The following is a 12,483-nucleotide window of genomic DNA, read 5'->3' on the forward strand; positions in this document are numbered from 1 at the left end:
CAGAACTACATTATTGGTTTTTAACCAGCCCAAGTTCAACTACTCAGGGTTATGGCATTATTGTCACCATCTACAGCCCTTTGTTTAAATGATGTCTGTATCGTCTTATATTTACATTGCAAAATATATGCAAAGGGACACTCTTTAATCAATGTCTGGTCTAACTTTTGCCTATTAAAAGCATTACTTTAGTTTAATGATTACATAGTAAATGACTTTTACTGTTACTATTATTATTCCAGTAGGCACCTCAATATGTCTGATGCTGAACCAACACAGGAGGTTCCGTCACTGCCCCAGAATGCTTGCAATCTTATACCTTAGCACTGACAAATCTGACTAACGCTTTCTGCATTAGTCTGTAAGGTGTCACTCTGACCTACCTTCTGCCAGTCTTACCCCTTAATAGTGCTTTGTCTGTCCACATCTGTAGGTCCATAAACTGGAAAATCTTCAAGAAATATTATTATTCTTTATACTTAACTAATTTTAGCAGAAAACAAATTTGTACATTTTTTAAGATTGTATACATATGACTACAGTTAAATTGCATTGAAAAAATTGTATTCATGAAATGTATATTTGTGAATGTTCAGCTGACGGCTCATCACAACCCCAAATTTTTTTCAGAGTTACCATTTCTTAGGATAGAGTCTTTTATACTCTAAGCATGGGGGTAAAACTGTCGACTCTGTGGGTAGAATGGAATGACAGAGCTCTTTGTAGGCCACATCCAAACCCACAGCTGGCAGCAGAGCAAATGGCAGCAGTGTTAATGCCCACAGCTGCCAAAGCTGGGGGAACCACATATGTTAACCCCGTCATCACTCTCCCTTTGAATGTCCAAAGCAGGGCGAGCAATGTCAGCATTAGGCAAACAGCATTTTGAACCACAGCTGAAATTTTAAGGCCCACCAGGAGTTCTGTGGGCCAGATGACACAGCTTCATGGACTAGATTTGTCCCATAGGTTGGATATTTGACATCACTGTCAAAGTATGGACTATATTTGTTGTTCCTACACGTCTTTACACTTGGTTGTATTGAAATGCATATAGTTAATTTCTGCCCAGTTTACTACATGATTCAGATTGCTCTGTATCAATTATGTGTCCTTCTTATCGTTTATCCCTCCTCCAATCCTTGTGTCATTTGCAATTCTTATCCATGAAAATCTTATGTTTTCTTGCAGGTGATTGATAAAAAAAGTGTTAGAAAATACAGGGCCAAGAAGCAGTCCCCACCAGATTCTTTAGAACCACATCCACTCAGTGATGATTTCCAATATACACTTAAAATTTAAGGTCTATTAGTCAGTGTGGAGATGCTTTTGATGGCTAGGGAAAGAAGTTATACATAAACCGATTTAAGTGATCAGAAATTGGTTTAAACCTGTAACAGAACATGAGTTCAGTGCACAAAAAAACAGTTTCAAAATGGCTGAAACTGGTTTAAAATAAACCTGGTTGAATGTAGTATCAGACTTAACTGATTGGGATCAAACCAGTTTATGGAACTTCTGTCTCAGACCTTTTCCTGGTTTAAGTTAAATCAGTCCCCCAGCATCCCAGCATGCTTTTCAGCCCTGAACTGGGCTGGGCTTTGCTGTCTGTTCCAGAGAGCAGGGCTGGCCCTGCCCCTCCCCTCCCTAGCTGGAGCTCTAGCTGGCTGAGAAGGGGTTGGGGGACGTCAGCCAGGAGACAGTAGTGTCTGCCTGGCTTCCCCCTCCCCACCCTCCCCTCACTCACTGGTCAAGCAGGGATTCCCCCTCTGCAACAGCAGGGGCCCCAGTGGCATGGACCCCAGCCAGCATCTGGCCATGCCACCCCTATGCTAGCTAATACTGAGAGGTTTCTGGGTGTGTCTCCAATTTCACTGGAACAAAGGCAAACAGGACAGTGTCCACTTAGGGCTTTTTGGAATGAATCAGGAGATAATCTGGTAATGTCCCTCTGCTCCTTCCTTGGAAAAAGCTGTTTAAGAATAGCTTGAACTAATGAGAGAGGCTTTGTTTTCTTGATGGGCTGATAAGCTCCCTCCTGGCCTGCTTGCTTCAAAGCCAGCAATCTCTCAGTATTCAAGAGAGGACAGAGAGAGGTGTGAGAAATGACTTGGTTTGCAGTGAATGTAGTACCTGTCAGTTTGCTGCAGACAATGTGAAGAAGCAGGGAGAAGGAGATTGAAAAGCTCAGTAACATCAATGGATGCATGCACTCCACATATGTAGTACTTCCTCCCTACTCCCCCCACCCCAACTTTTTTGCCTCAGAGTACTAGCCAGGGGCTGGGGACTGGTAACACTCCCTGCCCCTAGAACAGCAAGATGGGAAAGGTCTGGCAAGGGTTGCTTCCCTCTGCCCCTTCAGGTACACCCCAGCTGTGGACTGTGCAGGCCAGGGTAGGGATTTAAACCCCTCCCTAATCATAGCATCCTGCCAGAACCTGGCCATGCACCCCTTCTCTTGCCCCCCACCCCCAGCACTGTGAAAGGAAGGTAGAGCTCGCTCTAGCACCCTCCAGCTTCTACCCTGAGTCACTGCAGGCATGTGCCTGCATTTTCTGATTCAAAAGTGAAAGTCTATCCACTTGTAAATTGGCTCAATCTCTGCAGGTTAGACTAACCTGCAAAGACTGAGTCACGAATCAATTCAGGCTCGGAATTTTTAACTGTCTGTCCCTAAGGAATATGTATGCATTCATTTCCATAATAACCAAATCATAAAGAAAAAGGGGCAATTTGTTCTTCTTTTTTTTTGGAGGAAAATTATTATCCAGCAGTATAAAGTCAGATCTGATCATTTATATCAGGGGTGTCCAAACTTTTTGAATATGGGGCTGGATCATGAACTTTTTATCACCCAGTGGGCCGGCGAGCTACATTCAAAGACCTCACAGGAAGTGGTATCACATCAGGAAGTGATGTCACATGACCTTTGACACCAATGAAGTTGCAGGAAATGACAATGAAATGGGTCTAACCAGTTCAAAACTCTCCTTCTATAGCTTCTACCTCTGCCACTGTTCAGGACAGGATACTGAGCTAGATGGACCATTGGGCTGACCAAGCAATGCACTTTTTATGCTCTTATGTTCTTTGGCTGAGCTTCCAAACTATGACTGAGATTTTCAAAAAGGGGTAGATAGGCATGTTACAAAGTTGTCAAAAAAGATTTGGAGCCCTCTAAATCCCATTCATTTTAATGGAAGTTGGCCTTTTGACTCAGCTTTGAAAATCTCAGCCCAAGGTGCCAACCAAATAAGTAAAAATATATTTTGCATTTCTATGCAGTGCATCTATGTGGGGCTCTCCAAGCATTTTACAAATGTTAAATGAACCTCAGGACATCCCTGCTTTTCAGAAGAACTGTGGTTGTGAGGACACTCACTCTGTGTGTGATCTGCTTCTACTGTCCTTGGACCACCCTAGAGGGGCCTTACTGCCTCATTTCCAGTTCAGAGCAGGTAAAGTGTAAGTGGGTAGGAAGGGCTTATTTTTTTGGCAGCAGGTTTGAGTGGCTTGAAGCTATTGAAGTTGTACCCACAATTAGTCACTGACCAGAGTGGGAACACAGTTGTCCTCACTTATTAACATGGCTCCAGGGCCCTACACTGTCTCTGCCTACATGTTGTTCTCATGTCCTCTTGCTTTCCTAAATCTCATAGAAGTAGAGGATTCCCATCATGCCTCCTGGACTGCCATCACTGGATAGCTGTCCTGGTTCTAAGGTTGTGTTTCTGACTCTTTCATGGCCTCTTTTAGGGTGCACGCTTAGAACTTCGGCTTTTCCTTCCCGCCCATTTTGCTGAATTGTGATTATTCCCACGGGGCATGAATTTAGTTCAGTGGCTATGATTCTGCTTTGTCATACAGAGGCAATGACTCTCAAAGTATGGCATATTTTAGTAGGATAAAAACATTTTGAATGCCACACAGAAAGCAATAAGCAGTCTTTACTCACATGAGCTTACCAGGTATCAAGCACCTGCTACTTGGGTTCCTGGCAGGTATAGACACAAGTTTATTAGCACGTTATTCCAGAGTGAGTCTCTGTGCCATAGCCTACATCAGGTCTCAAATCTAGGGAGCCTGACCCCTCCCCAGCCGTATGCTTGTCACGTTATACCAATCTGCTGGCCGGTGCAGACCTGGCTGGGCTCCTCCCATCCCCAGCAGCACATGAGAAGCCAGCTTCAGCTGCATGCCACTTTTCCTGGCTGGTGCTGACCCAGCTGGGTCCATCCCATCTGTAGCAGCATGCAGCTGAAGCCGGCTTCCCACAAGCTAGTGGGAATGGGAGGAGCCCGGCTGGGTTGGCACGGGCCAGCAGAAGTGGCAGCTGAGCCATGTGCCATTCGGGATGGGACGAGCCTGGCTAGAGCAGAAGGGGCCGAGCTGCATTTTCCCCCTGCGTGCATCAGAGAGTCCCGAGCGGCACACGGCTCCACTGCTGCTTCTGCTGGCCAGTGCCAACCCGGCCAGGCTCCTCACGTCCCCAGCAGCACGTGGGAATCTGGCTTCAGCTGCATGCTGCTCCGGATGGGACAGACCCACCTGGGTCAGCACCAGCCAGCAGAGGCGGCGGCGGAGCCATGTGCCCCTCGGGACTGACCACCGCAGATAGGGGGAAAGTGCAGCTGAGCCCCTGCTGCTCCAGCCAGGCTCATCCTGTCCCAAGTGGCACATAGCTACTCCTCTTCCCACACGCACCGTGTGCATCAAGCTGACGCGGTGCATGTGGGAACCTTGTCCCTTCCCCAGCCCTTCAGTAGCCATTAGGAAGCTGCTGAGGGCCTGGGGGAGGGACAAGGGGTGGTAACGAAAGTAAACCGTGTTTCCCTTCATTTCCCATCGCAGCACTGTGGGCCATAGAAAACGGCTTCATGGGCCACCATGCGGCTCGCGGGCCGTATGTTGGACAAGCTTGATTTATATGCTCAGAATCATCAAACCATATGAAAAGATAAAAAAGACACACCGTCTAATTACAGCTGGGAATGAAATTTGATCCTATAAAAACCAATAGTTGTAATCTATTGCAGAAGACTTTGCTGCTTAAGCAATTTCAGTACATGTGGGCCCATAAGCTGGAACACTACATTCTATTTTGTTGTAATATATATTCTTTTCATTTTTTAGCTTATGTAGAAATGCAACCCTGCATATTTTAAACATATGAAATTTGCAAAAAATTGCACTCATGGTAAGATAATGTGCAGATTGGAATGTGGTATTTTCAGTTTTTAAAAGGTAAATGATCAGATCATGAGTATTCTTCCTTATTTACATTAGAATTTATTTTCAGCAAAGGCTAATACCTCTTCAAAAGCATGTTTTACGAGCACTCAACAAGGCTCCAGTTTGAATGAGAAAACATATACCCTACCTTTCCAAACTGTCCTGCAAACTATCTGTATTATGTGACATGGGCAATCTAGCATTGTTCTGGTAATAAAACATGTGCTGTCTCAAAGTAAAGGCAACAACAACATTACTAGTGTTACTACTCCTGCTAATAGAAAAAGAAAATCAATATGCTGGAAAAGGGTATTGTGGTAACCAGGACTTACTTTTTTTTAGCCTAAAAAAAAAAAATATATATATATATATCCATTTGAAAAGATGTTTTCTTTCTCCATTCGTTTTTGGTTTTTTTTGTTTTTTTTGTTTTTTTACTAGTATTGCTATGATTATATGAATGAATAATGGAAACAAAAATCTTTCAGAAAAACAAAGAACTGGCTCACAGTTCACATATCCAATTGATTGCATTATAAATAAACTTCCCTGTACCAAGAGCTAATTCTCTTCTTCGTTATCGATTTCCTCTAATTATTCTCATTTTACAGCATTAGTGCTAGAGAGCAAGGGGTGTCATATGCCGTGTCTCTTTCAGCTGGCTAAGCATTAATGGATGATGATTAACAAGAAAACTACTCTGCTTTGCTAAAAGCAAATTGGCCATTTAGCTAAACATATATATCTGAATGGTGAGTAATATTGGGCTGTGGATAGATAAATGCAAGCAGCATTAATAATTGTGGATAAAATTCTACCTTCCCAATAAATGTCTAATTTTTAAACTGGGTTAGTGTTCTCCATCATTTTATCCAGTCCTCTTTAATTGGAAGGAAAGTGTTTATAAAAATATCTAGCGAAAACCTGTAGCTATCAAAATGAGAAATGATAATCATAGGTGTTCTGTTGCAAAGAGTGGAAGCAGCTCCGCTGAGGTGGTAAAAGCCTATAGCTTTTCAGGACACATTAACCTAAAATAAATCCGTGGGTGTGATTAACAGTGACACTTCTTGTTTTCTAAAGGTCTATTTTGCTATCTTAAGGCCTGCACCTTTAAGGTTTACTTCTCTGCCATCAATAACAACAGAGCAGTCCCACCAACTCATAGGCATCAAGGCTGAACATAAGCATTTTTCCTCATCCAGGTTGAGCTCTTGAAGCTAGTTGATGTCAATAGCTAATTTCCTTTGTATCACAAAATTTGCCTTTCTGAGACCCCAAACATACATTATAAACCTATTTCCATCTATTTTTGCCATTAAAATGAACTGATTCAGTTCACGATTGCTTGTCCCAAGATTATATTCCATGATCATCTTCATTAAAATTTCAGTTGCTTACTAAAGCTTCATCTAAAATACTGTCACCTTTTTTTGGCCCAGTGATCAAAAATCTTTCAGCTATTTTGTCCAAGAATATCCAAGCCCTTCCATTATTGGTAGTCTTAATTTTCCAATCTACATATGAAAAGCAAAAATATCCCATAATCATACAATTATCATTATTACTTATTACTCTCATAATCTTAGACAGATCTCTATTCATATCCAAGTCTGAGCCTACTATTAATCATTTCATCATTACAGCTTTCCAGTGTTTTTTTCCCACTGAACTTCCATATTTCTGAGTATTAGCTTGTATTTTTCCTAACAAAATCTTATTTCTGATCCCTTTAGGACTCTTGGGCACCTAACCCTGAAAAATTCAATGAGTACGTTTAGTTTTATAGCTAATAGTAACTGTATGCATTTTATACCATAAAGCAGGGTGTGACAGGGGGAAGATCATGTTGCCAGTTGCAATGCTGACCTACACCTGTTCAGGGTAGTCCTCCCCGTGTTTCCTGCCACAACTTGCTGTTCAGTAATACAAGATAAAACAAATGTGAGGCTGCCCATTTAATGCCCTGATGCCATGGGGTCTACACATGGCTTTGATCTTCCCTTACCCCCATACTGTGTCCCATGCCTCGCAGATGGCATCCAATGTTATTAATTGCTCCAGCCAGAAGCCAGGCCAAAATCTGCCCCTTGCTGGGCCTCTCACACACTATACATACACTCCTCCCCCTCTCACAGGGCCTCATTCATTCTGCCCCTCACTGGGCCACTACCAACCTGCCCTGCTCCTCTTGAGTGGCCCCTTCAGGCCATCAGGCTTGCCTACTTCCACTCTGGGAAGTCCTCCTGCAGCCCTTTGGATACCTCCTGCAGTCTACTCTATGGGTGACAGTCCTTGTACTTAACACTAGGCTGACTCTAGCTACTAGCCCCTCGCTGGGCACTAGGCCCCTTTTTCTGGGGCCACTCTCTACCTCCTCACTGGGGCTAACTCTATGCCCCCTTCCTGGGGTTTGGGGTCTTACACCCCCTGGGACTTAGGTGTCTTTCCCTCAGTGTGCCTGACCCCACTATTTGTTCCATAACCACTCCACTGGGTAGGGGGCCAGGGTTATAAGGAGCCCCTACTTGCTTTTCACTGGGGAGGCAACTGGCCTGGCATTTCTGGGGAGCTGCCCCACCACAGGCAGCCCCACCAGGCCATCCTTCCCCATCAGGGTGCACTTTTAAGTCATACTCAGGACCAGGAGCCTCCTGCCATTCCTGTATCTCCTACCCTTACCTCCAAGATGTTCCTGAGCAGCAGCTCAGCCAGATGTTGTGCTGCCAATTGCAGGCTACTAGGTCAGCCTTGAGGGCCTGAGCTAAAATGGAGTCCACTCAGCCCTCTCCTCCAATCACACGGCCCTCACCAGGTCATGTGACTGCCTCATTAGGGCTGGCCTGCATCTGCTGGCTGCCCTAATGCCACTCAAAGACCTTAAAGTGACAGGCACCAAAAGTGCTTTGTCACACAGGGCTGTCCAATGTTGAAGTGGCCAGGGACCAAATTCCCAGTAGGTGAACACTAGCAGGAGCTGCACGCCTATGGGCCACACCAGGGGACCCGCAGACTACTCCCTTCACTAGTAGTGTGTACCAGTCCTTCCCACCACCACTGCGCCATGTGCCCACACAGCTCCAGGTTCAGCTTTCTTGGCCGTGCTGTGCTGCACTGGTCTGGCCCCTGGGGCAGGGGAAGATAGCAAGAGACAGAGAAGGAAGGAGGAGACTAGACAGTCCAGCTGTTGTAGCAGTCAGAGCAATGGGGAAAGTGGAGGCCAGGCAGGAGCCCAAGGGCTGCAAGTTATCCCCTTGTGGATTGCATGCATTCCATGGGATGCCAGTTAAACAGCCCAGAAGTAAAGCATGTGTGTAAATCTGCAGAATTGGGGCTTTATTGGATTATGTCAGCTGTTTTTTTGGCTGCTTTTGGATCTCACTTTCTACTAATATGTGAAGTTTCTCTCAATTTAGTATCATTCAATAATCTCACAATCTAATGTCTATTATTTTCCTACCTTATTCATGATGTTAAATATAAACAGATTCAATAACAATCCTGATGGTCTCACTCTAGACACCTATCCTTGGCTCTGTACAATGAATGCTCTTTATCATTACCATTTGTTTACAATCTGTGAGCCAGTTTTCAGCCCACTTGAGGAGGTTGTTATCCAAGCCTGTTTGGATTGATTTGGAAGTAAGATTTCATGAGGCATAGTGCCAACTGGTTGACTAAACTCTATAGATCTACTAGTTGCCTTAAGACACTTTATAGATTGTGAAATAAGTTTTCAAAGGCCTATGGCCTTAGGCAACTCACCTCCATCAACTTTTACTGGCAATTATCTGTTTTAGTCTATTTTATATCTTGAAAAATGTACCCCTGTACCAAAAAAGGCAGCCAAGTTGGCCCAGCAAGATCTATACCTATAAACTGGTAGTTTTGTGGTTATGATGGAGGAAGAAATGGACCATCACAGTCAGATACAATGTTCATTGGTCTCATCTACATGAGATGCTGACTGTACAGTGATTTAGTACTTGTTTACTGCATGGTAGCAACACCAGACAGCTTTTAGGTGATGCTGACTGTGCAGCAGCTCATTACTACTGCACAGTACCATTGCATCATGCGTCCTGCCACACAACACTACTGCACAGTACTAACAAGCTACTACACAGTCAGCATCTCATGTAGACATGGACAATGCAGCCTAGCCAATGAGTCTATAAGCCAGTCAGGAGAGGGACAGCATGTCAGATTGAAGAAATCTATTCTCTATGGCAGCTGGGAACAGGAAAGAAAGACTCTCCTGATACTGTGTATGTCTACTCGCCAAGCAAAAAGTAGCATCTGACTTTTGGGGGTGAGAAAAACGTAATCTAAGAGATGCCTTTGTTCCTCCTCTGTAGTACCTCTGCAGAGGTTCTTACAACATTGGTAGTTCTTACAGGGAGGCTGGGGCAGGATGCAGAGGTAGTCTGTGCTATTTATTCAGTGGTGCTTAGGAGAGGAGTATACTAAATGAGAAGGTTTAAGTGGCATGGGGAAAAATAAACGAATGGAATCAAATATCCTCAGAGGAAATTTATACCACTGTGAAAGCCCTGATTGGGTGTGACTATTTCATTAATAGCAGCTCCTGTTTTCATATTAGGTGCTGGAATTGACAAGAATTTAGCAGTAGCAATTTTTAAACAACTCTCTTTCTTAAAATTACTATAACTAACTCCAAGCAGCGGTTCAGAGTCAGCATGGAATTCCGAATCCGAGGTCTGATTCTCATTTTCACTGTGGACTATTTGCACCCTTCAGGCAGCATGAAATAGGTGGGCCTTAAAGTAGGGTTTAATATGCCACTTTAAAACCTCTTCAACACTGCCAGAATGACATAAAGAAACGATAGTGTAAATGAAAATCAGGCCCACTGCTTTGTTAGAAAAGAAAATATTGCAGAGGTGTAAGTAGTGGCAAGAGCTACTAAAGGAACTTTCTAATGAAATCTTTCTTCCCTTTTGCCCAGGAATGCTATTTATCCTACCAGAATTTTTGGAAGAAATGCACAGAATTTGACTGAATTTTCAGGATGGTTTCTCAGGTCCAGGGTGTAATTTTAGATAATTATGTCCAGCACCCTCTTCATCCCTTTTCACTGTTCCTTCCTTCCCTCCCTTCATTCCTCCTTCCCAGAAATAATCTGGCAGCTATAAATTTCCCCATGTGAAGGAGCATGTTGTGAACCTGTGGCAGAGCACAGGGTGTCTCTGCCACTTTAAGGGCCTGGAGCTGGCAGCCTCCAGGTGCCTGATTAGGGCAGCCATTTTGAGGCCTAGGCTGTCTATATAAACAAGGCAGTTTGGCTGCAGGAGGTCAGGCAGCAACATTGCTTGGCTGTAGGGCTGCTGTGAATGGCTGGAGGTAAGGGGGAGCTGCAAGGGGTTGGCAGGAGGCTCATGGTCCTAGGCATGACCTGAAACTGCACCCTGCCAGGAGTGGGTGGTCTGGTGGGGCTCTCAGTGGCACGGGAGCCCCCAGGAAGTGCCAGGCCAGTTATCACCCTGGTGAAAGGTGGGTTGGGGTGCCTTAACCCCTAGCTCCCACCACCACCGGGTGGATTACCCATGTCTTTGTTGGGGGGCCCAGATGACCAGTGTTGTGAGGGGCCCAGAGAGGGCAGACCCTGAGAGTGGGAGTGATGTGGGTGTGGTGCTGCGGTTGCCCCCGAGAGGATGGGGAGTAGTGGCACGGTGAGGCCCAGTGACAGAGTGAGCGGCTAGAGAGACCCAGCCCGACTGGCCCATGCTGGGGCCAGGACTACGGTAGTCGAAAGGGCCGGGGGCCCACTGTGAGGGACGCCCAAGAGCCGGGGCCTGGGGTCCTGACTGGCCTTAAGATGAGCCAGGGCTAGGTAGCCGAAGGTTCCGGGGAACCACACCCGAGAGGGGAAAGTAGCTTCGGGGGGGGCTAGGTAGCCCAGATGATGGCGGAGTGGCCGCCTGATAGGAAGGATCAAAGAGGGGTCCTGTTAGGATGATTCTGGGGCCCAGTATGGGGCCGGTGATAGTGTTAACACTGTGATGCCATCTGCAAGGCTTGGGCTGCGGTATTAGGAGAGGTTGGAGACGCAGAGCGCCCCTTGGCATCGGGGCATTACAATGGGAAGCCTGCTGCTTAATTGACATCGATATATGAATCAATTATCATCAAAGGCGTGGCGGGCGAGATAAGTGGGCGGTTGCCCAGAGACAAGTTGGCGGGCCACAAAGAGCCCGGCCCTGAGTAGGCCTGCTGTCACGGTGACAGGTGGGCGGACCACAGAGTTCAGCCCCAGGAGGCCCCCTGTCACAACCCTCCACTGTTTGCCTGATTCAGACAATATTTGAGCCTGTGTGTCTCAGATCCCAGTTGGGAGCCTCGCCCACTCTGAAATGGGAGTCTTTCTCCAGATTTTCATTAACAAAGATCAAACACAATTAGGCCCATTTCATATCAGGACAGAAACAAATTACAAGATTTTTCATGAAATAGAAAGTTTCTTGTTTTCAGGCCAACTCTACTTGTGATAAAATTAAGGATGTATTATAATTTCCATTTAAATAAGAACTAAAATGCCATTGCTTTATATATTAATAATGACCACATTTTGGCTTCAAATTTAGCACAATATTTTTTCATTTAATTTTCTATGGAGTTTTTTTTCATTGAAACAGTTAACTAACTTTTGTGGACCAAATTATGCTATGCTCCCTCTTTGAATTATTTTACTCATTTTTATATTTCTTTGTGCTCCTCTAGATTTGTTTTAAAAGGGACTGAAAAAGCTTCAAATATATCCTACTCAGTCATCTCTACCATCTCCTAAAATGGTCCTGGGATTTGAAATAAGTCAGTCCAGTAGATATTGCCATAATTTGTGTCAATCAATTGAAATCTTCCAAAGAATGCCAAGAGACAAAAAATATTTCATTAATCATATTTGGTGTACTATTTATACTAACTTGAGGAAGCAGATAATCTCTGTATTGGGATACTACTCATGGGAATGGCTTTGCATACTTATAAAACATTTTTTAAATATCTATCTCTTTCAAAACAATGGGTTGGCATAGCAATTCTCAGTGAGACAAGACTGGGAAGGAATAAGGGGATAAATAGTTCATTTTACCACTATTACCAAATGTCAAGAAATGGTGCACAGTAACAGTGTGACCCCATTTGAAGTATAGGGTAGAGTCCTGGTCTTCCATTCTGAAAAATGTAAACAATTTGCCTAATTAGTCAACTTATTCAGGCAACTGAGAA

At 44.6% G+C, this 12,483-nt stretch overlaps 1 long non-coding RNA gene across 1 annotated transcript in view; it reads left to right on the plus strand.

Annotated features, from left to right (window-relative positions):
* Positions 1-10,544: 10,544 nt before the first annotated feature.
* The window catches only part of LOC132248500 (uncharacterized), a 49,379-nt gene continuing 47,440 nt past the window's right edge, over positions 10,545-12,483 (plus strand). Inside the window, exon 1 of the long non-coding RNA XR_009459698.1 lies at positions 10,545-10,599. This is a non-coding gene — a long non-coding RNA (uncharacterized LOC132248500). The remainder of the gene's footprint in view (positions 10,600-12,483) is intronic.

The sequence above is a fragment of the Alligator mississippiensis genome, chromosome 2 (assembly GCF_030867095.1).
Source record: "Alligator mississippiensis isolate rAllMis1 chromosome 2, rAllMis1, whole genome shotgun sequence".
Classification (NCBI taxonomy): domain Eukaryota; kingdom Metazoa; phylum Chordata; order Crocodylia; family Alligatoridae; genus Alligator; species Alligator mississippiensis.